At 39.9% G+C, this 26,831-nt stretch overlaps 1 protein-coding gene across 7 annotated transcripts in view; it reads left to right on the top strand.

The window, feature by feature from the left end:
- KLHL29 (kelch like family member 29) overlaps window positions 1–26,831 on the top strand; it is a 437,205-nt gene that overhangs the window by 53,718 nt on the left and 356,656 nt on the right. For all 7 annotated transcript variants that reach the window (XM_064146375.1, XM_064146376.1, XM_064146381.1 and 4 more), the window contains exon 2: window positions 15,376–15,482. The gene's annotated coding sequence lies outside the window, so the exon portion shown is untranslated. The remainder of the gene's footprint in view (window positions 1–15,375; window positions 15,483–26,831) is intronic.

The raw sequence follows: 26,831 nt of genomic DNA, 5'->3' as shown, positions 1-26,831 counted from the left end.
CCTGTCCTTGCTCTACTGATTGAGGTTCTCTTGTACCTTTTATCATGAAGCTGCTTCTCATCAACATCCTGTTCAACCTTTTCTTCTTTGCCTTGGTTTCTTGAAGGTGTTTTTCATCTGTAGCACAGCTTTATTCTTATCTTATCCTGGTATACCCAGTTAATTTAAAGGTGATTTAGTGCATGTTCCCAGTTTTATTCCAAGTATATGTCAGTATGGAATGCTCTAAATCAAAATGACTGTAGTCTTTAGGATTTAAATTATTTAGGGTTTAAACCAAGGAATACTCATTTAAATGATGTATTCTTGTCCTGCATTGCATATAACTTATTTCTGTAATATTCTCCAGTTAGTAATAATTGCAATGCTATGACTTGTGTCTAAATACCTCAAATTTATATCACTTACTGCTAATAACAATATACTCTTATCTCTGCACACCATTAGTTTGTAAAGCTTTATTTTCTCTAAGTAATAAATAAATGCTCCAGCTTTATTAATTTTTAACAGATTAATTCATGGTACGCCATACTTTTTCTGAGCACCTACAGTCAGTGAAACTTCTTGTTTTGAGTAGAGCTGGGAGAGATGAGAGTGGGGCAGAACTGGTGGTTGTGACTCCCAGGGCATTTAAGATGTTATAGTACCACACTACAGCTCAGGGTCTGGTTCCTGCTTCTGGGGTATACCAGGGAGGGATGAGAGGAGTTGTACTACTGCCTGGTTTCCTGTGAGTGTCCTGAGAGACAGTATCTCGTGCTGCTTCTTTCTTGGGGTTTTAGATGTTTTACACAGAGCTAATGTAAGGTGGATCCTTGGCAGTGTTTTGCATTCTGCTTCATTTCGTTTCTAGATTGCAGAGCCAGATTGCAACCCTGCTTCTCAGGCTAGCACATTTCTGGTACATGGGAAAACACAACAATCTTAAAAGCTTTCAAGACAAGTAGAGAAAAACCCACACAGAAATGTCCTTTAAATTATTAATACCACGACTGTAATATCAAAGTTGGCAAAACCATGTGTTGGGTACTAATGTTCTGCTCTGGTCACAACCTACTCTGTAACCTGTATGTATCTAGACTTTAGAGTTTTTCAGTTTTATTGATGTCAGAGATAATGACATACATGCAAGCTTCTGGTCTTCATGCACTTCGGTGCTGTAATCAGTTTAGGTTCCCTTTTGAAAATCTTGTTACTGTATGGCCCCATGCGTTTAAGCTATGAAATCCTTGTCTCCTACTTGGTTCTCTTTCTAGCTTGTGACTAAGAAATCAACTTTCCTTCATCCTGTTTTCAGTTAATTGTTCCTAGTAAGGAAAATACTGAGTTACTGCTGCCTATGATGAACCAAAGTAATTCTGGGTAGCCATGACTAAAAATCTGACTTCTTGAGAAAGGTTAAAGAAGCAAAAGTTAAAAATAGCAGCACTTAAGCATCTACAGAAGTAATGATATAGATATATACTTGAGCTATACAGCATTTAAATATGCAAACATGCTTGAATTGACCTTGGATGCCAAGGAGATCTTCCATGGATATTTATTGTATAATTTGCGGTTATATTTCTGCTCGTGTTCTGAAGAGAATTCACTGATGTCATTTCACATTTTCCCTAAACCTAAGACTGCTTAAGCCCTTATACTAAACCTGTGCTTATACTTTTTAAAATTTAATTTGAAATTACTACACTGCAATCTTATAGAACTGAGAAATTTTCACTGTAACTTTGTATTAGTTTCAGTGTGCTTTACTTCTCCCCCTCCCCCCATTCTCAAAAAGGTTGTCAGCAAACAAAAGCAAAGACCATATGGTTATATTCAGATACTTTTTCCACTGTCATCATGTGTAACTTCGGATGACCTGTCCCTCCTCCCCCGTGCTTTTTCCACAAGCCAATACAAGTTTTGGGTGGGTCTGGTGAAGCAAATCTCAGTTCCTCAGCCCACATAGGCATATAGCAACTTTTTCAGTGCTTCTTTCAACAGGGACACTGAAGGAATCTGCTGAAGCCTTGTACTGTGATATCAAAACAGTCTTGGCAAAAAGTGACATTGGTTAATAATGTGTCCTCCAGCCATTGGGATCTGAGATTCACAGTTGAAAACAGTTTGGAGAAGTGAGGAAAGGATAAGAAACGAAGTGAGTTGTGGAGAGGTCACATTATTATCACCAGGTTATTTCTTTCATCTGGTTTCAGGAGAGGCTGCTGCTACACTGAGCACTGCAGTGGTTCATAATCTGGTTTTATTGCTAATCTCTAGATATACACACAAATATATGGATGGTTGTTGTTTGTTTGTTTGTTTTTCCTCCAATAATAAAAAAGCTTCTTTGCTTTAGAAGGTAGTAAAGCCTTGGAGTAGTAAGTCAAGTGGGTTTTGTTCACTTCAGTTTATACGCTGGCAATGAGCAAACAAACAGACATACAGCAGCCTTCTAGCTCTTCCTGAACCTGTAGGGTGTCCACATAAAGGATAGCATGTCTACCCACACAGAAATCAGAATTGAGTGAAACTCTTGGCTTCAGTATCTCTCTCATATGTTGGTAACATTACCTCTTTCTCTCTTGCACTGGTGTAAGTTTTGTGACAAACAGGTCTACTATGTGAAACCCAAGTGTGTTTCAGTGGATTAAATATTGCATATTTAAAATTGACTGGATAGAAGAAATAAACTTTTTTTAAAAATGAGAGAAACCTCAACAAATTCTGATCTCCTATTAGAAGTAACTTAGGTCCAGGCAGGCTGCATTAAGCAATCAGCAAATTTTTTTTTTTTTGTTGTTTTCAACTACTCCATGGTCTTGTGCTAATTTTCACCAGGGTTCCAGATAATATACTACTAACCATTATTTTCTCACCTAGTTTGCTCAGTACTGACAGATAATGAAGGATCTTATTACAAATAGATTTGACACTGTATCCAGGAAAATGTGAAAATTGGAGTCTCTCATCATCATTTTAAATGTGTGCTCACTCAAATGAGATAGGAGAGTCTGCTTTGGAGATAAAGTAGACCAGATTGCATGAAAAGCTGCTTTGGTGTCACTCAGGTTAATGCAGATATAGCTTGTGTTTTTATAGCCTATAGGAGGATAACTTTTTGCAAATGATTTGTACTGAAAATGTACTTGATTGAGACTCATTAATAACCCTCGGCCTCATGATGCTCATGGTGAGAAGTTAGCCTTGCAATCAGAAAGATTAATCCTAGGGCTGTCTTTTTGTAGTTTGGGAGAAAAAGCCCAAAGAAACACATGAGTTGTTTTAAATGCTGAAGAGAGATCTGTATGGGCAGAGCTATAGGTAAAGATCACTGAATCACAGGATATTAGGGGTTGGAAGGGACATTGAGAGGTCATCTAGTCCAACCCCCCTGCCAGAGCAAGATCCTCTAGAGTAGGTCACACAGGAACACATCCAGGCAGGTTTTGAGTATTTTGATAGAAATGGCTATTTTGTTCAGCCACAGTTGTGGAAACTGAAACAACACTGCTTTTCTCTGAAAGTGAGGAGTGCTTACACCACCTATGCCTTTAGAGCCCAGTGCCAAACTATAACCTCACAAGCATGAGACATCGAAGATACATGAGTTTTTCCTGTTGGGTGTTAGGCCATGCTCACATTTCCATGAGAACTGCAGAAATGTAGTCAGAAGTTATGTAATGGGTTAGGAACTATCCCTTCCCCTTCCCACTATTTGAAATCACCTAGACTAACTCAGATTGTTTGGAAGACGAAGCTGTATTTACAGCACTGCAAAATTTACAGGCATATATACACAATATATACAAGTATTTACAATTATATACAAGTTAGAAATAATACAGCAATCCCAACTCCCTCCTGGACAAAGCAAACTCCCCAGAAGGGCTCAAAGTTACCGCTCCCCTTTTCTGTGTCATGTCATCCATACCCCCTCCATCTCAGAAACCCACACATAAACGAAGGACAGCTTATACGTTAATTGCCAAAATTAGAGGTGAGGTGTCAAAGCAGGTCGGGGTTAAAAGAAAGCAATTACATTGAACCAGCACAGACCAGACAGGCAAAAGAACAGGGCAATGTCTCAGGACAAAAGTGAGATGACATTGTTTATGTTTTGACTATTTATCTCTCTCAGCAAACCAATGGAATGATATAGGCCTCATCATTATTTTCTTTTCACAACCAACGATCTAATTTCTCTCATTAAAATATTCCAGTTAGCCTCAAAGCAGCATTGGTTAGTAACCGGTATGGTGACACACCTAGTGGGATTTGCTGTAAAGGAGGGAAGAATTGGTTCAACACGGAACAATAAGCATTTTCTTGTATACAAGTAGGTTGATTTCCTCATTTGATGAGTAATGAGACAAACATATTTGAAGTTCTCTGGAGCATGGATATCTTCCAAAAAATTCATTAACTTGTGCGGGCCTTGCACGTTTCTGAGCTGTTGCAGAAGCCATGCAGCACAGTGAAAAGGGTTTGATAGATCTTTTCCTCAACGGGCTGTGCCTCTGTGTTGTGGAGGCAGGGAACTAACATGGCTGAGTCAGGAAATTTATAGAAAAATGGATTTATTTTATTTTCCTGAAAACCTGCCCCCAAACTATATACAGAAATTAATTTGGTTTTAATTAGCAGAATCAGTTAGGTTGAGAACATCTACAAGGATACCATAAGTAATTTGACTATTTTGGAAGTCAGAAGTTGGAAAGGGCCAAGTTATGAAATAATAGCATTCCCCACTATTAATAAAGCTGAGCCAAAGTTACTCACAGGTGAGCCAGGCTGGCTGAAGGAAGGGCGGTCCAGCTGCTTGTCCCTTAGCTCTCTTTCAGAGGCCTCTGAGGGTCCTTAAGGCTTATTGAGCCTGCATAAAGGGTGCTGATGGTGGGAAGCCTCCTTCTGAGCAGAGTGCCAGGGGCTCCTACTGCAGAATCTATCCAGGCGGGGGGGGGGAAAACTCTCAGGTGAGCACGAACTCTAAGGCGGGAAGTACCCCAATATTCATACTCTTCCTAGACAAAGAGCAGAGTTATCACTGCCTAGGTGCGAAGACCACAGCCAATCCCCAGCCTGATTGTAGTGCGGGCACTGCACGGGCACCCCTTGTGCCGGAATGGTCCCTTGCTCCCCCCCTTCACACCTGCCAGGCCGGGAGGAAAGCAGGTCTTTTCATGCCTTTTCTTCTCCCATTCAAACCACAGAGGGAGAGGAATTTAGGGGTATACAGGACTCCAGGACACTCTAGTGTGGTGTTCTGTTTGTGTAACTTGTGGAAGTAGTCTAGGTCCAGACAGTTGTTTGGACTAAATGCATGAAGGCAATTTTGTATTTGCCATCTCTGAGTTATGCATATGATAAGTAAGGACTATGAGGAAGGGCACTGAGTGAGAATAACTTTTAATGGAGGTGTTAGATGAGATGGAGTCCCTGGAAAGTGCATCCACAGAGAGCTGTCTGGTAGGCTTTTTGTGCTATTCCTGACATCACTCCTAGGCCCTGAGGAGAAAACTGAGGAAGTGCACAGCATCATCCCTAACACTTGGAGCGTCATTGCACATACTCTGTCACCAGTATATTCTCGTCAGGAAATGAATGTGTGATAGTCTTACTCAGAGACTTTGATGATAGGCTTGCAGGACACTGCCTAGGACAAATAACAGTAGTCTTCTCCGTGGGTGCTATCTGACTTTTAAACAACGAATACCTTCCGTATTGCTCTGGTGCTCCTTTGTTAACATGCAGCAAACTCCCTGGGTAGCTGCTGAACTTGCACATGTTTTAATCAGAGCTGTAAACAAGTGTTAAGGGAAGCACTGCAGTCCTTCACCTGGAGGATCCATGTCTCTACATGTAGTCAAGGCATGGCAATGATATGCTGTATTGCCCTGTTCAAAGGGTGACATTGTTTAATTGCATTTCTCTAAGGCTTTTGATATGATTCCCCATAGCCTCTTCCTAGAGAAACTGGTGCCTCGTGGTCTGTGCAGTGGTTGGGGAGCTGCTTGACAAGCTGCACCCAAAGGGTGATGGTAAATGGCTCATATGACCATGATCTGCACGACAGGATGAAGTGTACCCTGATGAAGTTTACCAATGATACTAGACTGTGTGGGGGATACTAGACTGTGTGGGGGAGAGCCCCCCCTGCAATAGGATCTGGATAGTTTGGAAGAGTAGGCTAACAAGAACCTTCCTAAATTCAGCAAGGGTAAGGTCTTGCACCTGGGAAAATAAATCCAGGAGTGTGGTGTAGGCTGGCATCTACCTTGTTGGAGAGCAGCTCTATGAAAAGGGATCTGAGCATCCCAGTGGACAATAAGCTCAGTATGAGTGAGTGGTGCTGCAGCAGCAAAGAAAGCCAACAGGATGCTGGGTTGCAGCCACAAAGACACCACCAAGAGAGGTAAAGAAGTCATTATCTCATTCAAATTAGTGCTTGTGAGACCACACTTTGAATACTGTGTTCAGTCTTAGTCCTTAATAAAAAAAATGTGTACAGATCAGAAAGGGTCCAGAGAAGGGCCACCAAAATTATCAAAGGATTAGGGCTACAAACAGGCCCACTCCTTACATGTTTACCTAGGTAAGTAGCTCCCACCAGAGACAGCAGGCAGGAGGGAGAGGAAAAGAGAATGAGTTGGCCTTGCTGTCAGCTTATAAAGAGATAGCAGAGTTATAGGATTGAATAACAATTTTACACTTTCCTCTGTCCACTCCTTGGACTCCTCTAGTCTCTAGATGATTTTTAAACTCTATAGTTCCCAACCTACAACACTGACATATGCAGGAAGGCTGAGTGAGAGAATTTGATTTGTTGAGCCTTGAGAAAAGAAGGTTTAGGGGGGACCTTATCACCATGTTTCAGTGGCTACAGAGGAGATGGAAACTCCCTTTTTACAAAGACTCGTGGAAAAGATGAGGGGTAGTGGGTGCAAGTAATTCCCAGTGGGATTCCAGTTAGACATCAGAGGAAATTTTCTTATAATAATCAGCCATTGGAATAACCTCCCCAAAGTAACAGTAGTATCTCCAACATTGGACACTTCTAAGATTTGGCAGGACAGGATGCTGAGCCATCTTTTCTAGGCTGTGATTTTGCCACCTTCAAGATCTCTTCCAACCTGGTATTCTGACTCCACAAAAGTAGTTATGTAAAGACTGTTCATCACGCTTATTGAGAAAGCTTGTTAGTGGAGTGGTACTGGAGGTAGCACTGGTGTGCCACCCACCAAGCATGCAACTGCAAATGTGATTGCCAGGAAAATATGAATCCTCTAGGAAAATGCTTTCCCTCCAGCTATCTCGTAAGTAGGCATCCGAGTGATTGCCAGCAGTGCTGTCTCTTCTTGTGGAAGGTTGTCTCTCGGGTTACCCACTGATGAAAGTTTCTCAGAACCTCATGTAAAGATCCTAAACCCTGTGTTTTTATATAACCTAATTCTTAAATTAAATCTAGCAGCTCAATTTTAACAGCATGATCTCCTCATGCAATTGAATGAATACTATTAAAATCAACATACATGCTAAAGTCAACAATTTACATCAGGAGAACAAATTCTTGCTGTGAAGGAATTGTTTCTTTCTCTAATTATGCTCATAGAATCAAAAGTTTGATTGACTGTAACCTGCTCACCTCCCACACTTACTCTTCTGTCTTCACTCGCTTTCTTCTTTCCTCTAAAGGGGATCTTTTGTAACTGATCTGTTTATTCTGCTGTTTCTTTGGGGATGACAAATTAAGCTACAGATCTTTTTTTAGTGTTGTAATTGGGAGGTGGAGAGAGGAGATTAAGAGCTGTGTTGTGCCAGCATACTGCTGGCAGTCAGCTTTGTAAATCTGGTACATTTCATTGGAAGAGTGATCAAGATCTGTGTCTTAGAGGTGTGAGTTCTTGACTTGGTTTGGGGTATAATAAATAGCTGATAAAGAACTGTTTAAAAGAAATATAGTTAATGCTGATCAACATGAGCTTATAGAAAATAGAGCTTGTCAAGCTAACCTGATTATTTATTCAGTGCTTTTAATGTGATTACAAGTTTGATATTTATTCCTTCTACATGGTGTTTGACTTGGTGACACCATTTTGACAAGAAACTAGAGCAAAACAATTTGATACGGCATGTGTGATGAGGGATGGGAATTGAGTTTACCCACCTTCAGCCATTTGTAGTTACTCCTAGTTGTCTTTAGCCTCCCTCTGAAGTCAGCAGAAAGGAGGGGAGAGTGCTATTGCTCCACGCCTGAGTTGACACCAGGAGACAATGACCTTGTAGGACAAAATCTGTTGTTGCCTGTATTGGTAATGCTTGTGTACATCTACAGGAGAACTTCAGGGAAGCTCTGGGTTTGACCATAGTGCAGACACTCACAAGATACTGTGTTCCAGTCTGTCTGCACCTCAAGGAGGTTGAAGAGATAAGGAGACATGGTAGAAGAGTGATGATGGAAGCTAAGGGGTGGGAAGACATGCCTTTAAGCATCTGGGATTTCTTGTGATTGTTCATTACCCTAATCCAAGAGAAGGAAAGAATTTATTAGCTTTTCTATATGGGACATCATAAGAAGGGAAGAGTCTTCACTCTGTAGAACAAAAATACAGCAAGACTCAATGTCTAGAGATGAAAGCTAAGAGAATTTTTAATAGTAGGGGAAAAAAATGGTGTCAGGAATTACTAATCATTATAATATTTTGCCGACACCTCCAAGGCTAGCACTAGAATTTGGTGATTTGGTCATCACAACAGGATTTTTGTCTCTTCCTGAGCAAGGCAAGAAATTGAGCACTGTGCCTTATAATATGTAAGTGAATCAGACTATGGTCAAAAAGGGACCACTGGGATTATCAAGTCATTAAATTGTTGGTCCCTGTGAAGAGAATAGGGTTTCCTCTGTTATGGAAGACAGCATTTGGGGAACTGGAGGTGATTTCTGTCAATCTTTCTGTACCCAAAGGGTACAGACCTAATTCTGAAAGTCTTTTTGAGATGCAGTGTGTTGGTGGCAGTACTGCAACAGTGTTACCACCTTGGCTGTATTGTTACCTTTCCGTCTACTACTACTAAATCTTGCGTAAGGATGTTACCTTCTCTTGGTGTATGGCACTAATAGTTTGTATCATAACAGAAATGGTTGCTTTTGCCCTTTTGAGTGCAAGCTGTTCTTTTAGGTTTTTCCCCTCATCTCTGCTGTTTCTGGAATGTTGTGAGCCAAGTTCGGTTCTGTTTTCTGCTCAGTCTGTTGTGTTGTGCAAGGCTTCATATAAGACAAGGAGGGACACAAAACCTTAACAACCAGATACTTATTTTGCCACTGCCCTGGGTCTTTTGCAGCATCCTGTTCCTATCCTGCTTCTCTCCAGCTGCCTAATACTATTCCACCCACACTACAAAATGTATAATGTGGCTGTCTTCACATCACCTCGAGTTGGTTGTTACCTTACTTTCTGATAGTCCTTAAGGGTCTTGCTAGAAGTGTAGGACTTTATATTAAAAACCATCTGCAAATGGCACACCAACTGATTTTCTTCTGTTTCTACTTTTTTCTATTGCCTTTTTGACAAAACTATGGAAAAGACCTTGAACCACAGAAAGTCAGTTCCTGGTGCCTAAGAAGTTTGAGGTCTTTTCAGTCTCAAACTCTTCAGTGCTTTGAATGCTAGTCTCCAGCTGCTTTAGTGAAGCAATGGAGTTGGGAAGATATGTTAGTCAAACAGTCCTAAAACTTTTCAGCCTTTTAATCCCAATGCCTTCAAACCATTTCAGAAGAAGGTATCATTGCTCATCTTTGCTTCGATAAAGAAATAAAAAACCTTTCAACACATGTACTTGCCTATTACCTTCATCGGATCTCCAGCAAAGCCAGTGGACTTCAAGGAGTTATGAAGAAGCTGACTCTACTTTAAGGAAATCTACCCCTTTGACTAGACTGCATGTATTTGTCTTCAAAGAAACCTCACTATTCAGGTGAACAATTTTGAGCTGAACATTGCATATCCATTAGAACTGTGCATTCGTTTGAATAAGTAGTCTTTTCAGCGATCTGTTTTTGCATGTGAATACTTGGCATATTTCTTTTGAACTACATCTCAGTAGCTTTCTTAAAGCTTTTCTTGGGAAATAAAATATAAATTAACTTACAATGAGTAAGAATTACCTGTTTTCATCATTACAGTCGAACTAGTTGTGAGCCTTGATAGCTAATACCACAAGAAGCTGATGTTACCTGGATAATGCGGTTCTCTGTTAGACATGATTTAGGGAAAGGGTAGTGGAGTATATTCATTGAGGATGGGTTCAGAAAGTGTTTGTCTATGTGTTCTTTCAGAGTTTTGCTCAGTTTGGCAGGCATGTTCACTTTAATTCTTTCAAAGCATCAACTGAAGGCTATTTGAAGGAAAAGATGAGTAACCATAAATTACTAATGCTGGATGTCTGATCTAGGTCTGTAAACTCACTACTGACTTGTGATCTCTGTACATCAGGCAGTATTTCATAAGTATTCTTTTTTAAAAAGGAATGTCTGTTAAATATCTTGGCAAACTTGGTCATAATTGCTGGCATTTTAGTTTGCAAAAATAGCTTTGTTAATGATCTGATATTTTTTAATGGCATATTTCACTGTTTCCATTTCAACATTGAAGTGACTTCTTTGTTTTTTCCCTTTCAAAAAGCGGCCTAATCCAGACGCCTGTTGAAAGAGTTGTTGATGTAGCATTTTATGAGTAATCCTTCTGTTTGAGTTTTTTGTTTTCTCAGGAATGTTTGCCGAGCTCTTATAAAGCTCCTTATGAGTATTACTGATGTATATTTCCTTTTTAAGAAGTAATTATCCATGCAGGAATGCAAACTGAACAGTCAGTTCTAAACCACAAATGTTTTCTCAAAAGCTACATAGTGACATAAGAGGAGTTAATTCGTCGATATAATGGAACAGGACAGGTACTGAGCTAAAATTATTCTCTTTAACCTTAAACTCTATGAAGCACAGGCTAGCATTTGAGTTTGGGGGACTTCTTCAAAAGTGTTATATAGAATAACCTCAGGGTTGATGTCAGTCTGTCTAAATCTTTGATGAAGAGATGTTAATAGTTCCCAGCTTTCAGAGAGATAAATGTGATTGCAAGAAACATTGAGTAAAACGTAGCAAGTAGTCTTAGGAATCCAGCAATTATCATTTCAAACCTGGAGCTATTAGTACATCCAGTTGCTGTTAAAAGATTGATATAAATGACTTGTAGTTTAGGCACGTGTAGACATCCTTCTCTCTGGTAATTTTTCTTGGGCCATTCCTTAGTCTTGATGACTGTAACTTCAATTTTTTTGGACCTTGCTGAGTACTGACAGCATTGCAAGATTTTCAGAATCCTTTGGGCTTGCAAATGCTATGGGGTCTGCAGACCTTGTAGGGTTTTAACCTGCAAATAAATAGTTGGCTGCTTACCAACTGGGGGAAAGAGAGATCTGTAAATTCTGTAATAATTAGTAGATCGGTGTCAACATACACATAGCATTCTGCAGATGTCATGGTGCAGAGCCATTCCTCCTTCCCATAGAGTCAAGTGGGGCTGTGAAAATAGGTGCATCCTTTAGTTTTGTTTTCTTTCTATTCCAGGTCACAACTCTATGCTTCATAGCCTGTGTGGCTCATTGTGGGATCCATAACTGCTCCCATCTTAGACCACTTGGTTAGTTTCTGGTAGCATTAGGACAACAGCTTAGACCAGGCATTATGGAGATTTTCCCTGTAGGGCTGGAATAGTCTTCAATCTAAATACACTAAAGATAACTGTGACAGCACAGCAGTAGTCCCTAACTGGTGCAGCACTGAGAGCTTTGGGTGTGTTGGCCTGTACTTAACCCCCATGTCTGTGCAGCTTCTTTGGCTGTTTGCAGGGTGACAGGTTTTCATTTACCAGATACAGTCTATAAGCACCCTTCTTTTACTGCTTTTGAAACATCATCTTAGCCTGCCTAATAAGTGTTTATACCTTACACTTGTGTCTGTCTTTTTCCCTTCTGATTTACTTGCCTTTGCCTTGTTTATTTGCAAAGAATGTGCTCCAGCTGTGCCGCTGTCTAGTGTTCCTTCCCCTTTCTTCAGCCTCTGCCTGAAGCTGTGGTACCTGATGTGGGGAGGTTGATTGCAGTGCAAAAATCAGCTTGTTAAGGGCATTTTAAAAGCGCTTCATGCTTCACACTTGATTTATAGCTTGTCTACACAGGCAGGCTTTCATAGAATTTTTTCCTTAAACTTTTTCTGATTAATTAACCTACAATAACTGTCTGCATGCCCTTGGCTTTGTCCTTCTTCCTTTCCAAATTTTTTTCCCTAACTACAGGTGAAGCATCGTGATGAGGTGTTGCACGGTGTTTTGCATCTAGTAAATGATGTCAGTTGCGCTGTGTTAAACAGTAAAGGCCATTAATCCTCTTGTTCTGTTGCATCAAGTAATAATTTTCACTCTTCTTTGGAACTGCGTGTTCAGGAGCAAGCGAAAACATTTTTGAACTTAAGAGCCTGTCCTTGTGTACCATTTTTATGGTGACAAATTATTGCTTTTCTTGCTTCTTCCTTTTTTCTGGTCCTTCTTTCTTCAAATGTTGCATACCGGCTGTGGAGTCTGTTTTGCCTGTCCTTGTGTCGTTGCTGTCTGGAGTCTGTATTCATTTGTAAATATTCTTCAAGTCTTTCATTGTTGAGGTGGGAAAGAGGAAGATTTCCTTCACATAAAACTGCTATTAGCTTCTCAAGTTTCTTCCTTATCAGAAATCCACTATATTTTTTACTATCGTCAAAGACTCTTCTGTTCTGTGAAGTCCTGGAACAAGAGTCCTGAGATGGCTTTGAAATGTGGATGTTTCCCTAAGAAGGTCTTCCAGAGCAGCTCTGGCCTAGTGTTGCCCTTGGAGATGATGGAGTAACTGTGATATGATGAGTCACTATGCAAAGGAGAAATTACTCCCTTGAGTTTTTCTTTTACTTTCCTTAAACTGCTTCATGAAACCAGGGCTCTTTCTGACAAACAAAAAGGAAAAGCAAAAAAAGATTCTATTTTTGTCTGAGCTTTTCCAGGCAGTCCATGCTAAATTCTTTAGCCATGTTGTGAAAGTCAGAAATACTTGGTTGAAATGTCTCAACAACGTGTTTGAGAAGTGTTAAATAAATAAATAAATAGGCCAGCTCTTTGAAGAGCCTTAGCTTCAAAATGAGTCTAACCCTGTAAACAAAGGAAGCTAAGGATGAGGATGGAGCTCTGTATGACAGAGTTCAGGAATGATGGGGGGTGACTTGGGTGAAATGTTTGTGCACCTACACCCTCCCCAGGATTTTTGTGTGCTTCTTCCTTGTATTGTCTTGCTTAGGTTTTCAAGACACAAACCTAACCTAGAGCTGGCTAGTGGTTAAGCAGAGCTTTGTTTTTATCTGCATGGAGAAAGGACTGAAGAGTTTGTCTCTGTTTTATGAGCTTCATTTTGAGATGTCGGCTGACTGTAATCACATCACTGTTTTTTACAGTCTTCTGAGTTTTTTGTTTCTCTTTATGATGGTACTGCTTGTCTTACAGCCAGCTCTTGTTACAGATCATTCACTGCAGAGTGAGACATTTGGTCATGTAGTCAAGCCAAAGTTGCTATATGCTTCATTTGCAGAAATGCAGTAAGAATTTACCAGTTTTATTAGACTCTCTTAAAAGAATAGAACATGACTCAATGGAGCTCATTGCTTCACTGATCTACCATGAGTCATTTAGTTCTCCGATGTGCTTCTGCTCCCTGTTTTTTTACCACCATGATGACCACACCTCTGTGGACTACGTCTCTCAGGACTGAACCATTTTTAGGTTTTCACAAGGGAAATTATTTGGTCAGGCTATTCAAGCATGACAAAAAGCATGTAGGGGTAGGGAGATGATGCCTTCCAAGGAGATGTTTTGCATGGTAAACCTCCTGTAGCTTTCAGATAGGATTAGTGAAGTGTTACTTTACCACCTCAAAGTTGTTATTATAATTACACACCACAAAGATACAAAATGACAGAAGCTTAATCTGAAGTAATGGGTGGGAAGCCATGATTGCACTGTTCAAGGGGAATGCATGGTAAACTTCACATTACCTTGTATCAGCTCTTCTTTTGTGTAGCTCTCTTGTCATTGCAAGAGTCTTTATAGAAACTGAAAATGCAATGCTAAAAATGTGAAATCAATAGATATTGTTATGTCCACTTAAAAAAAGGGTATTGATTTGCAGATAATGACAGCAGTTCATTCTTGCAGGATTGCATGCCACTTCCTGTCATAAAGATTACTTAATATATATTACATCTAAGATGGAGAACATAGGTATAAAATTGCTTTGCTTTAATGAATACTTGTTTTACTCTGGGCATCAAAATGAAATGTATTTTTTTTAATGTATCTCTAGGGATTATTTTTATTTGATTGGAATATTGGGTGTTACAAAAGACACAGCCCCTCTAATCTGTCCTACTGAGGCCACATCTGGAATGCTATGTTCAGTTCTGGGCCTCTCAATTTAACAGAGAACTGCTTGAAAGAGTCCAGTGCAGAGCCATAAAGATGTTTAAGGGAGTGGAGTATCTTCCTTATGAGGAGAGACTGAAGGAGCTGGGACTCTTTAGTTTGGAGAGGAGGAGACTGAGGGGTCATTTCATCAATGTTTGTAGATATGTAAAGAGTGAGTGCCAGGAGGATGAAGCCAGGCTCTTCTCGGTGATGCCTGATGACAGGACAAGGGGCAATGGGTGGAAGTTGAGGCATAGGAAGTTCCATGAAAACATGAGGAAAATTTTTTTTCACTGTGAGGGTGACAGAACCCAGGACCAGGCTGCCCAGGGGTGTTGTGGAGCCTCCCTCTCTGGAGATGTTCACAACCTGCCTGGATGCGGTCCTGTGTGATCTGGTATAGGTGACCCTGCTCTGGCAGGGGGGTTGGACTGGATGATCTTTTGAGGTCTCTTCCAGCCCCTAACATTGTGTGATTCTGTGATAATCTTAGGTTGTCTTGTTTTTGCAAGTGCTTGAACTTATCCTCACTGTGATGGCAACTGATTAAGAAAGATACTGTGTTCTTTCCGGTCTCCTCCACGTCCTTGATTAGAGAGTTAACACCATATTATCTTGGGCATTGGATATTCTTTGCTAAACCCTAAGTATCTACCAGCATCTAACTCTCTGTGCTTCGTAACAAATTTCTGTCACCTTCAGGGGATTAAGTTCTTCATGCCGATCATGTTGGCATGTAATATATCCCATTGTGCAGCTATTACTTTTTTTGTTCTGTGGCTCATTTGAAGCCTATTATTATTAGGGACAGGTGACTTCATCTTTATGTATTGCAATAACTCTCTTCAACTCTTTCCAGGTAATCTGGATTCCCAGGTACCTCCTGCTAAATGCAAAGGTTTGCTGTCCTGTTTACTGACTGTTACACCTGAGGCTGATTTGGATACAGATTCTGAATATCTCAGGGTAAGTGTAAAGATGCTGATTCCTTTGTTTGTTTGTTTTTCTTTCATAGTCTCTTACTTGTTTACATGAATGTTATTTGGGCTGTGCTTTGCCTTTCAGTGGCCACAGCAGGTCCCTATCAGAGTATATGCAACCGAGCATCTCTGTTACAATAGAAAAATAATGTGATAGGATGAGTGCTAATGCACTAAACCTGATCAGGAGCACTTGACTTTAGTGGTGTAGCTCCAAGACAGAGCAAAGTGCATATGTGTACAGAGTCATAGGCCTGTATCATATGAAATTGTAAAAAGTTATAGGATGTTTATCTGGTTGCAGTGAACATTGTAAATTCGAAGCTGATACATGCATGTATTTCTGCATTACAAATGAAACATTCTTGTTTCAATGCACAATGGTACAAATATCTGTGAAGTTTGCAAGATGAAGGTTAAATATTTGGAAAAAGGAAATTAAAGGTCACTCGGTGTCTTGGTGGCTTAGGGAGGGGAGAGAAAACTGATTACCACTCTTATCTGATTCTACTATGCACATCAGAGTAGAAACTTAAATACTTCATTGCTGAATGACTCTTGTGGGGTTTTTCACCTCCTAGCTACTGGAGAAAAGTGTAATTTAATGGACGACGATTTTTTTTGTTCTGGTTTCACCTCTTCCTCGTTCTTGGTCCTGTGCTTCCACCTTCACTGTCAACCTGATGTTCTTCTTGCCTTACCCCTTTTCTGGCTTCTTTTTGCAATCCTGACAGTGTTTTTTCTTCTTTGAGCTAGTCCCGACCCTTTGTCCTGTTTGATATCTTTTTTGTCCCCCTTTGACCAGCTTCCTGGCTTCTCCCAACCAGATATGTAGAACTGTGGGATAATTCAGGGTGGAAGACACCTGTGGAGGTCACCTAGTACAACTTACAGCTTAGAGTAAGGCCATCTGGAGCAGGTTACACGGGCCCACATCCAATTGGATTTTGAATATGTCCAAGGATTCTGACTTCAAAGCTTTCTTGGGCCCCTGTTGCTGTGATTCACCACCTCATGAGGGATATTAACCTCACCTATAATCCAAAGTTACAGCTTTTTTGCTTGTCGGATCTCTATGTCCTTCCAAGAACAGGCTCACGTTGTCTTTTCTGCGTTTTTCCTTTGGGGAACTAGAAAACGTAGTGAGGTCTGTAGAAGTTCAGCCACCAGTGTCCTCTGCTGAACTTGCCTAGTGTGTCAAGTCCTTGTTCCAGAAGGTTCACAAATCCTGACATAGGGAAGGATGACTTCTCTGTACCCCGATGGCTGTGCTTTTTCCAGCGAAGCCCATGATGGAAGCACTGCCTCTGTTGAAATGGTATGTTCCTGGCAGCAAGTTCTATTTACTGTCTGCCAAGACCCCCAAGTCTTAGTTTTTTTCCCTGTGTTTAATATTTTGTCATTCTCTCACACATTTGTGCAATCCTTACCTCCAGTGTTTGCTGTTCCTTCAAAGGATTCCTTACTCAACACCTCAGTATCCCCAGTGCATCTTGATCATAATGTTTCTGGCAGGCTTTTCCCATAAATGAGTTTGAAGTACACTTTGGAAACTCTTAAAGTCCATTTCCAAGTCTTTCAGTCTGGGAAATTAGTGCGTTTTTCCCTGAGCAACTACCTTAAAGCTTTCAATGTAGCTTTGATAGCTTAAAAATATTTTTCAATTCCTATCATTAGTGTGTTCATGGTAAACAGGAAATTGTGTGTATGCTTGAGTGTATGGAAGTGTATATGGGAGAGTGTATTTAATCTTTCTGTGCTGCCAGTACACAACCATAAATAGTGTGTATAATAATACATACAGTAAACTTTTCCTGGAATTTGAGTCTGAATTATGAATAAGGCTTTTATTTTATATTCCTTCTTTATGTTTGTCCCCACATCTGTGTAAAGCTGCAAATTGCAGATACCAACAACTGTAATTGTAATTGTAGTTAAATCAAACATTCTTCAAACTTTATTATTTTAGTAGACCTCGTAATGAATAATGTATGTTTCTCCTGTATTTTAATACAGTGTGTATGTTGGGAGATATGCCAGAGAATGGACACTCAGAAACACAGTCTCAGCCTTAGCTTGACATGCTGATCAGATGGTTCTCAGGGAAGAGAGACACGTTCCTGTGCTTCTGCAAGCTTTGCTGGCTGGTTACTTGCAAGTGGCCTTAGGTGAAGGACCAAGAGGTCAGCACTAATTCAGGGTTCAGATCATGATTAATAGTTTGGCCAGGGTGGCTGGGACTCATCTGCAAATTCCTTAGTTTCTCCCTACTAATGATGGGAGCAAAAAAGAGAATTGAGGGGGCAAGTGGTGCAGAGAGGGTTCAACATATTGACTTGGGGGGGAAAAACAGTTGAGCAGAAAAGTAAGGCAAAGAAAATGCACAGAAATGAGGATGAAGATTTTCACTAGCAACAAACGGTTTTGGTTTTAATTTGGAGAAGTGTTGTGCAGCTATGAAGAAGTAGTTATACTAGAGCAACTCATACAGTGAGGAGTGACAGTTTAATTCACTTTCTGTGGTGGGGAATGTCTAGCAAATCCACCTTGTGATAAGTTGCAGCATCGCCTAGTCACCTCAACATGAAATACTGAGAGTAGCCTTAGGTTGAACATCAAATTACAGCAAAGTAATTCTGTTAGGTTATGGTATGCATTGTGGGTGTTTCTACTACCATGGATGTGATCTGGTTGTAACAAAAGAAGAAAAAAATCTAAGAAAATGGGGGGAAAAAAAGGCTAGTGTTGTCCTGAAGGCTTCTGTTATGCACGAGAGGTTGCTTGAAAGGGGCTTGAATTCGAGGAGGAACTTTGCATCCTTCAGGGAACAGGCTGCACCGAGGAAAAGCACACTTGTCTCTCTTACCTCTTTTTGGATATTCCCCTTAAAGGGCCTTTAGCTCACTTAGTTTTTCCGAGGGATATAAAAAGTATTTATGCATGTTGAATCTATCCATGTATATCTTGACAGCCGTGTGTGGTTGCAGTTTATGTATTCCAACTGAGGAAGTACTTAACCCCAGTTTTTACTGATTCAAACTGAATTAGTTTTCGCAGTACACAGCGCCTCTTACGAAAGTACATGTAGGGGGGAGGAATTTGAAATGAAGAAGTTGAGAGCTGTTCCTGTGATACAGTTATTAAAATAACTGTGGGTCTCTGCACAGGCAGACTGATTGCTTTTTGGAGTATTGCTTAGGAGAAGAGAGGGTCAGGAAGGTATGTAAACTCCAAGTGAGACTCAAAGCACCGTGTGTGCTTAGAAGCTTGAACAGAAGGATTGCGGTTTGCTTTTCGCTTTTATAGTTCTTAGGTGGGTGAAACCGAAGATTGGAGTTTGTTCCATTTCATCCTTTTCAGGAGATGGAGCAAGCTGAATGAAGCGGAAGTTAGTCATGGAAGCCCAAGGTCATGTTCTTTTGTATGAATTTATGATAAGCTTTGGGATGCAGAAAAGAAACCAAGGAATGACCTCACTTATCTTTGGTATGATATTCACAGAGTAATTCAGTTTGAGAAAGACCTTGGGAGGTTATCTAGTCCAGCCTCCTGCTCGAAGCAGGCCAGCTGGAGAGGCAGAGCCGGTTGTTCAGGACTGTGTCTGTGTTCAAGCAAGACCTTTAATACTCCTGAGAATGGGGGCTCTGAGCTTCCCCAGACAACCTTTCTGCTGCTTAAGCATATGCTCTGAATTGTTCTTCACCTATTAGTAGATTTTCCCTTGTTCTAGCTTGCACCTGTTGCCTTTCTTATTGCATGACCTGGGAAGAATCTGTCTCACTGTATGCTCCAGACCTTCAACCATTCACTAAATCGTAATAAACTGGAGATCTGTGTTTGTAAAGGGTATATATGAGTCCATTTAAAAGCATCTGTGTTGGCTGGTTGTATTTTTTTTTAACAGGGCTCTGATTTTGCTGTGCTATTATGTCAGGAAGCAAGGGTCAAGTGAAGGTAACATTCTTGCATCTCTATAGACACCAACACAAAAATCATGCAATTGTAAAATGCTTTGGGTTGGAAGGGACCTTTAGAGATCATCTAGTCCAACACCCCTGCAATAAGCAGGGGCATCTTTAGCTAGATGACATTTCTCAGAACCCTATCTAACCTGACTTGAAACGATGCTAGAGATTAAGTATCTACTACCTCTCTGGGCAACCTGTGCCAGTGTTTCTCCATCTTCACTGTAAAAACTTCTTCCTTATATCTAGTGCAAATCTTCTTTCTTTTAGTTTAAAACCATTATTCCTTGTCCTGTTGTAGCAGGTCCTGCTCTAAAAGACTGTACCCATCCTCCTTCTAGGTCCCTTCTTAAGTATTGGAAAGCTGTAAGAAGGTCTCCTCAGAGTTTTCTCTTCTTGAGGCTGAAAACCCCCACATCTCTCAGCTTTTCTGCATAGCATTGGTGTTCCAGCCCTCTGATGGGTTTTGTGGCCTTTCTCTGGATGTGCTCCAAAAGGTTCATTTTCTTTTTGTGTGCTGAGAGCTCTAGAACTGGACACAGTACTACAAGTGGGGGTCTGACCAGAGCAGAGGTGCAGAATCTGTTCCCTTAGACTTCTGACTATGCTTCTTTTGATGAAGCCCAGGATACAGTTGCCTTTTGGGCTGAAATTGATGGCTTGTGTTGAGCTTTTCATTCACCACCGTGCCCAAGTCCTCTTCCTCAGGGCTGCTTTCAATCCTATTCTCTCCAAGCCTGTATTCATACCAAAGGATTGTCCAAACCCAGGTGCAGGATCTTGCACTTGGGCTTGTTGAACCTTATGAGGTTCACACAGTTTACCTTCTGAAGCTTGTCCAGACCCATCTGGGTGGTGTCCCATATATATGTATGGCATTTTGATTGCAGCACTCATTGTGTTGTTTTCTGCCAGCTTGCTGAGAGTGCACAATACCTACATTCCTTTCTGCTGTAGATAGGTCTGCATTTACTCACAGAGCCTGTTGTTGCATATGATGCCTATTTCTATCTCTGCCACAGCCACCATTGTCGTAGTTGTGCCTCATCTTCCATGCCATTAAAATGGAGATGATACACTCTTATTCACAAGAGTGCTCCAAGTCCTGCTGAACATTTCTGGTTCCCTGGGAGAAAATGGCTATAAAAAAAGAGGGGGGGGGGGAAAGTATGTTTATTGAATAAACTGTATGCTTTTAGTTATACAGGGTTACATTAACTCTGTATTCTTTGTAGGTTGCTTTTAAACCAAAGAAATACGCTTTTGTAATGCGTTGTGCTGTGTTACAAATTAGATGCTTTGATCCAAATTACTTGTTGGAAATCGAAGGAGACATACACAGGGGGTTGCTAGGATGGCCTCATTTTTCACATTCAAGATTTGGAAGTAGAAACAAAGCTTAGAAACTTGGTATTCTTCTAAGAATTAAGTGCTTTCATGGAAGCAGTTAAGTATTCTTTTTGTCAGCTTTAATAATAATGAGTTTTTGGTGCCAGGATGAGCGATAATTGCAAATGGCAAAAAGTCATCAGGACGTTGTTACTCAGATTGCAGATTTTATTAATCATAAAAAATTATTCACCTAGAAAGGCTGTTTTATAAGTGCTCATTTGCATGAAGACTTGCTGCCTAATTTGTTTTAAAAAAAGAAGTAAAAACTGCAACCAAAACCCCCTGCAAACTTTCCCTTGTCCTTCAAAACCTTGCTTATTTTGTCCTTCCTGTCTGGTTTGCTTATAATGTCATCTGTGCTCATCAGTGAGACCAGTTTTATTTTTTACCCTTTCTCTTGCAAATGTATCTGCTGCTCCTTGAATTTATTCCATCAGCTGTGTACTGTGCATCTCCCCTGCATGCATTTCCACTGCAATTAAAAAGAATGTTTATCTTTTATGAATGACTTCTTAGGTAGTTGAGTTGTTTGGCCCTTTACATGTTTCTGATCTCATGAGGTGTTGGGATTTGCAGATGTAAATTAAATTTTCATTTATTTTCTCCCACTTCTTTTATGTTGTTTTCAACGTGAGTTTTGATTAGGTAAGGATAAGGAGCACATCCTTCACTATGGGAACACAATTAATCAATGAGCATGCCCTGTGAGCTTAAAACAGGGTACATACTAAAGTATCTTTTTAATTGGGATGTTAGATGGTAAACTCTTAAAGGTATGGTTGCAGCCTTTATGTGTTCCTGCTGGAGAATTCATGCAGAGTGCATTGCTACAGCATGAATATTCAACAGCTGCCTGCCCTTTATGCTGAAATATTAACACAGCAGTGATTCTGTACCTAAGCTTGCCAATATTGGGTGCATATAAGTAATCCTATCCGCAGTATCCTGTGTGCACCCAAGCTTTTTTGCAGGATCCTGGCTTTCTGGGCCATGCTGAACACCAGTTACTCCTAGTAATGCAGCTGGTTCTACAGCAACTGTTGGTAAAATGATAATGGGCTTTCACACAGGAGGTGAGGAGTGCGGGCCCTGCTCCCAGCCTGCAGAAGGGCATTAGCTCCAAGGTGGGGAATAACACAGAAGTAATTTCAGACACATGTAAAGTACAGTAAAGTACTTTAAAGCCTGTTGCAACAAAGCTCTGTTTGAACTTTGCCGATATCAAATTGAGATCCTTCAGCTGGCATTTTCATCACTGGGGCCTTTGCAGGATCAGATTGCAGATGACGCTGTGCAAAACAGCTTCAAAAGTGCAGGATTCCTGTGCTCTACCTTACTCTTGGCTGTGACTTGAAAATAAGGTTTCACAAATAATATTACAGATTTCTAAACTAATAGTTAAAGTATGCCCCACTAATTTTGGTCTGTAAGTCGGTTGTTGAAAATATAATACGTTTCAACACAAAATTATGCAGGCTAAAGTGGAGATTGGTATGGCAGTGGAGCAGATTCCTCTGTTTCATGTATATTTGAAAGCTTAGAAAGCTTCTGCTGGAGTCAGACGATGCAGGCTTGTCAAACTGTTCACAAACAAAAAGATTGCTTTTGGATGGAATTAATTTGCAGTATCTCATTTACCATCTTAGTATTGTCATGACTTTCCCCTACTTGGCAGCCTGAAATGCCAAGTGAAAAAAATGTTTCAGTGAGAGATAATATAATATATTAAGAAAATGTTATTGATCAAATTGTGCCTTTACTGGAAGATGACTTTTTCTGACTGGAACATGAGAGACTTTGCCTTGTTACAGTACAAAAATGTATTGTAATACGGAAACAGGATTATTGTTAAGGTCACAGCAACTTTTTTTTGACTTTCCACATGCTCTGGAAGCAAGCTTCTCCACAGCTTCTCCACACTGACAGCTGGCTGGAGCAAAAACAACTTCATTTTAAAACTTTTGCTTGTTTAAAAAAAGAAAAGGAAGAAAAAAAAGTTAAAAAGCTGCAAGTTCCAACAAGCTTTTTGTTTTATGAAGGAAGGAAATGAATGTTGCTTTCCAGATCATCAAAGGGCAGAACTTGCTTGCAGTAAAACCAATTGAATTACATATTTTTCTTATCATGAACTGCGTTCTAGTGCTCTTGTCAGAATCAACTAATGTACATTTTCTCATCATACATGTATTTTATGTGTATGTTTTGGGCAGAAAATGTTGTACAGTGTATTTTAGAGTGGCTTCCACAGAAAAGGCCTATGGAGCACTTAATCTTTCCACATAACGTGGGAGGATTAGTCAAGTGGAAGAGTCTGCGCTGCTTACAGATAGCTTATGTGGATATCTGGAAAGCATGAGGACATAAAATTGTGCTGGGATACCCAGTACAGGAAACTTAGAACAAGGACACTTTTGAACATGTTTGATTTAAAGAGGTCTCTAACTGCACGAACAGTAGCTCAAAGCCATTAAGATCCTGCTTGCAGCAAGGTTGCTTTTTGCTGAAGGGCTCAAAATTTCCCCTCAAGAGTAAGCATGTTATTAGGTGATACTTCTTAAAGATATTTTGAGCCATTTCTAATTATACTTATCCAAAACACATTCTGCAGAGCTTAACTCTTTATCAATTCTTATCTCTGTGATTTAGGTTATAGTATTATAAGCAGTATTAATTTTAACTGGATACAAACACACTTGGAAAAAATCAGTGAGGGCTCCACCACAAATCCAAGAATACTGTTATTTTCTTTGTGTTTTTCTTTTGTCCTGCTTCATTGCCAACTCATCTCTCCAATATTTTTGTGTGTGTGTGTGATTGTTACAATAAAATTCCATTTTTAGTGAATTTGAATATATAAACCTGACTGGTTTGGTAGCGAGTTACTAACTTGCTCAAGGTTTTCACATGGCAAAATGATTTCTTCACTTCAACCAACCATCTTCTACACAGGCAAAACAGTGTTGCTGAAATAGTTGTCAGTTGTTGTATCTGAAATGTAGTTACTTCTTTCTTGCCTTTTCTAATTCAGTTTGAACAATGAGAAGCTGTTGGTGTAAATTAAGGGAACAGATCTTATTATGAGAAAGAGCTGTTTCCCTGGTCACCTTATGCAGACTGTTCTTCTAACATGTTGATAGTCTGTGGAGGAGAGAGACTACTTGTGTTTAATTAGAGTAAGCAGCTAATATTAATATGGAAAGGTTTAGATTCTGACACTCAAGGGGGTAGAAACCAAAACAAACCCCAAGTTGCAAGGTTTTTTTTTTTGTTACTGACCTCATTAGCTGCAAGAATTTGGTATGGTTTATTTAGTATAATAAAGATGACTTGAAGTGTAAGTGTAATAAAGGTTACAGAGGAATATTACCAGCCTTCCTTCAAAAGTGAATCTGTTGTTTGTACTACTTGGAATATTTAAAAATACACAAAAACCTCTTTCTATTTTCCCCCATTGCTTAAAGAGGAGGAAAATTACTACCATCGTTTCGCTTCCCAGCCCCCATGGGACCTCAGTTTAAGGCAACTTGGCTTGTAGGATCAACTCAGCTGAGTGCAAAAGTCTACCCTGTGGGATTTGTGCTCTTAAAGATGCTTTATGTAGCCACATGTTTTGCTACTACTTGGCAGGAAAACGATACTCAGCTTTTGTAATTCTCTTCATCTTCCCAGGATGTGCCAGAGCTTGCCCTGCTCACAAAGCTTCTCTTCTGCAGGCATGACTCTCCAAAATGCAGTGGCAGTTCTGCACAGCTGGTAATGTCTCCCCAACAGTAAGAATAGGTAGTTTCAACATGTTTTGAAGCAACTCTATCAGCACAGCTGCTCATCATTTCCTCATAACCTTTTGTGACTAGCTGTCCAGAATGTTGTTTAAAATACCACTGGAATCAGCTAAATCTGGCCAGCCCCGTGGGTGAACTTTAGAACTTGGTTTGATGTGCCTGAAAAGATGAATTATTTAAACGTAAATCCATTTAGTTTTCATGTTCCCTATCCTCATGAACTGAAAGATGAGGGGAAAGGGAGAGAGAGAAAGAAACCCTGTGGGAGGACAGTTTGTGCTGCTTAATTCATAGCTAAGTTTTATTTGGTTTTGAAATAGTTTAGTGAGCACTGTAAACACAGGGAAGGTATCTTTCACTTTTACTGCATTTCACACTGAGCGTGAAAATTCACTGGTAAGCAGAAAAGACAACAATCTATAAAATCCCTTTGTACATTTGTAGAAGAGCTTGGTATAATGACATGAAAGATATCTCTTAATCTATGCATCTAATTGTAATGCAGTAAAGAACAGCATCTTTGCATACGAGTGAGTGAAAACAGTTACACTGAAATTTTATGGGTACACAAAGAGGCAGTTCTTGAAGTGTGCAAAAGGCTTTCTAAATTATTTTTTTCCCCTGTTTATAGGAGGTGGTTTTTAAAAAAAGCCTTTTAGACAGATGAGATAAATTGAAAGATGCAGAACATCACATCTCTAATGATGGCGGGGTTGGAGTGGGAAGATCATGGCTGAATTTTGAATCTTCCCTTGCTCAGTCATAAGCCTGCTCATGAGTGCTTTGCATTCCTGTGAAAGGCAACTCTGCACAGCCTGGATTTGAATCATAGAGTTGCCATTAATGTCCAACATTAAAAAGATGATTGGTTGTATGCTTGATTTATGGGAAGCCAGAAGTGGCGAATTATATGGTACACAAGAGGATATTTATGCTGCTAATGCTTAAAACACAACGGAATGTTCTGTGTGCTGTAGATGCTTTCAAATGGCAAAACCAAAGGTGCATGTAGCAGTAAATCTGGTTATTTTGGTAGCTGAATGACCCTAGATCAGGATCTGACTGTGCAGTCTCTTCAGCATGCAGAGCGAGTCTGGTAAGCCCCTGTTTAGTTACTGCCTGTTACAGGATTATCAGCTTTGAATCAAAGACAATAATTTCAAATATGTTAGGATTTAGAGTATATTGTTTCATCTTCATCAGTTTCTAATGCAAGAATTGTTTTTTCCAATTTATGTGCAAATAGGCTTCCAAAATCTGTTGCTGTGAAGAGATTTTTTTTCCCCCCTGATTTTTTTCTTCATCAAATTACTCCTTTTCTGCTAATAACTGTCAAATTGCATCTCAGCTCAGCGTTTTCTTGATTTATCTTGTCTGCAGTAGCTAAAAGTAGCTCTCAGAGGTGTATCACTTGGCTGCTTTGCAAACGGGGTGCTCTTTGGATAGCTGTGCCTTTAGATTTTTTCAAAACATTGTAGCAGTTGTTTGAATTTTAGAAAGAATGCATTGTCTAGTCAAACTGGATACATTTTTCAAGTGTGCAGAGCTTTTTCTTGGATGTTTGTAAGCTGGGCAGACACTGCATTCATCATTCTGCAATGTCTAAAACATTAGTTCTGGTGTGTTGTTTTTGTTTGTTTTGTGGTTTAGTTGTGGGTGTCCTTTTTTCCCTATATTTTTGTTGGTGGTGGTTGTTTTGGGTTTTTTGTTTGTTTGTTTCTTTGATGGTGTTGGGTTTTTTTTCCAAACAAAACATTAGTCAGATCTTTCTGCTAAATATCTTTTGCTTTGTTGGTACAAATCCACCTTTTCCATGTTTCTCCAGCTCTGGTGTGTTGTTTTTCTTTGCTTTGTGGTTTAGTGATGGGTGTCTTTTTTCCCTACATTTTTGTTGTTGGTGGTGGTTGTTTTGGGTTTTTTGTTTCTTTGTTGGTGTTGTTTTTTTTCCAAACAAAACATTAGTCAGATCTTTCTGCTAAATATCTTTTGCTTTGTTGGTACAAATCCACCTTTTCCATGTTTCTCCAGCTCTGGTGTGTTGTTTTTGTTTGCTTTGTGGTATAGTGATGGGTGTCTTTTTTTCCCTATATTTTTGTTGTTGGTGGTGGTTGTTTTGGGTTTTTTGTTTCTTTGTTGGTGTTGTTTTTTTTCCAAACAAAACATTAGTCAGAACTTTCTGCTAAATATCTTTTGCTT

The sequence above is a fragment of the Pogoniulus pusillus genome, chromosome 7, assembly GCF_015220805.1.
Source record: "Pogoniulus pusillus isolate bPogPus1 chromosome 7, bPogPus1.pri, whole genome shotgun sequence".
NCBI classification, from domain to species: Eukaryota; Metazoa; Chordata; class Aves; order Piciformes; family Lybiidae; genus Pogoniulus; species Pogoniulus pusillus.
The sequence above is the reverse complement of the archived record's forward strand: the minus strand, read 5'-3'. Positions and strand labels throughout refer to the sequence as shown.